The sequence below is a fragment of the Carlito syrichta genome, unplaced genomic scaffold (genome assembly GCF_000164805.1).
Source record: "Carlito syrichta isolate Samal-C Ts95f unplaced genomic scaffold, Tarsius_syrichta-2.0.1 Scaffold307106, whole genome shotgun sequence".
In the NCBI taxonomy this organism is placed as follows: domain Eukaryota; kingdom Metazoa; phylum Chordata; class Mammalia; order Primates; family Tarsiidae; genus Carlito; species Carlito syrichta.
In genome coordinates, this window is record NW_007251202.1 from 524,416 (window position 1) to 526,263 (window position 1,848).

Consider the following 1,848-nt stretch of genomic DNA (forward strand, 5'->3'; position numbering starts at 1 on the left):
CCCTTGAGATTTGACAATGACTGCTGCCTTCTTGGCAGCGATTCTGAATCGAGGGCAGACGCCTGACTTGCTGGGAATTTGTTCAATTGATTCAAAGGTCTTGGGGGCGTGTCTCTGGGACTGTGGGCGGCTCAGTCCCTGCTGTTTGCTTGGTTTCCTCCTGCATGTCCTCTAGGTGGCTCTCCGTGGGTGTGGCCAGAGGCCCTGTGCGTGCCCAAGCAGTTGCTGCTTCTCCACTTTACAGTTTAGAGCCCTTTATAGTTTAGAGCCCTACTGACAGATCTTATTCAAGCTAAAATGAGTGGCTGGGGGCAACTCATACATAATTTCCCTCTATTTAGTGACTTCCTACACCATGGGGTCTGCGTGATTTCTGTTCATTTAATTAAAGGTTATATTGGCAAATTGTTATCCTCGGGAGTGTGGGTGCGCAGGGAACGCTTTTGGAATACATTGCCGGGTAATACCCTTTGCCCTTTATTGCCTCTGCTGTCCATGTGAAATTGAATCTCAAATAACACACTTTAGAAACAGGCAGGGAGACTGAGGTCTGCGCTTCCTCTGGCTTTAATAAGATGGTGAGTGTGCGTATGTAAACGACCCTCTGGTTATGAGGGCGAGGTACAAGAGGCAAAGTCCAATAACTAATGGGAGTGATTTCTCCACTCCAGACCCTCAGCAACCTCTACTCCTACTGGGAGTGTCTGAATTCAGGAACCGATTCTGCCATCGAAGCATCCAGAGGGCCCATTATTGTTAATGGGAGCCTCTCCTGAGCACCCGCCGGAGACCAGCCCCACTTACAGGTGGACGGAGGTGAGGCAGCCGGATGCAACTTTCCCTTGCTAATCTCCCTCTCCAGAGGCAGCTGGTACTTCCAAAGTTCTTTGCAGGAGGAAAATACCAACAGGTGGAAACTGTTATGGCAAAGCTGCCTATTCTCAGAGTAGTTGACAAAAGTCTGTAAAGTTCAGAAGATGCAAGGTCTTTAAGTATCAGGAAGCGAGAGGATGGGATGGAGGGTTGGGCCAAAGGCAAGCAGCGAACACAGGAATGCACGAGATGGCATGGCTTCTCAGGACACTCAGCGGGCTGACCCACATGTGGGGAGGGGCTATAGTTGGGGTGGATATGGCCACCTCTAGTCTTGGAGGTATTTGTTCTTGAGGTTGAGGGAATGGGTGTTCATACCTTTGTGTCCCATAACGTCCTCCCAGTAGTGGTGGCACCAGTATTTCTGCAGAGCAGAGGTGTGAGGTCACCATCTTTGGGGGCTGGGAGTGCTATGGAGGGGAAGGAGAGAATGAAGGTAGACAGGTATTAGGGTGGTCCTCGATGAGGTGACATTGCAGCAAACCTTAATGAGGTGAGGGAGTTAACAATGAGAATGTCTGAGGGAAGACGTCCTGGTAGAGGAATCAGGGTGGTGTTGGCACTTCCTAAAGCAGCACTGGGCTGGGGTGATGAAGGACTATAATGTATGACTGGGGTAGGGTGGACAAGGAGGAGAGGATTGAGAGGTGGGGTGGGAGATGAATTACAACATGCCCTGCCAGTGCTGTAATGACGTTGTCTAATATTGTGAGTAAAATGGAGACTATCAAGCAGTGGAGTGGTTGATATGAAACTGACATGAACATAGATGATCCAGTGGAAGGAGGCAAATGTACAGATCCAGCTGTGTGAAGGGAGCACTTGTTTGAGAGCCTAGAGAAGGGCCATCTATCTCAGCCCAGGAAGGGGAGAGAGAGAGGACAAGGAAAGGCTTCCTGGAAAAGTTGTCACCTGAGTGTTAAATGATGAGCCAGCTCATAACCTCCTAATCCCCACCTGACCCTCTGTGTTCCT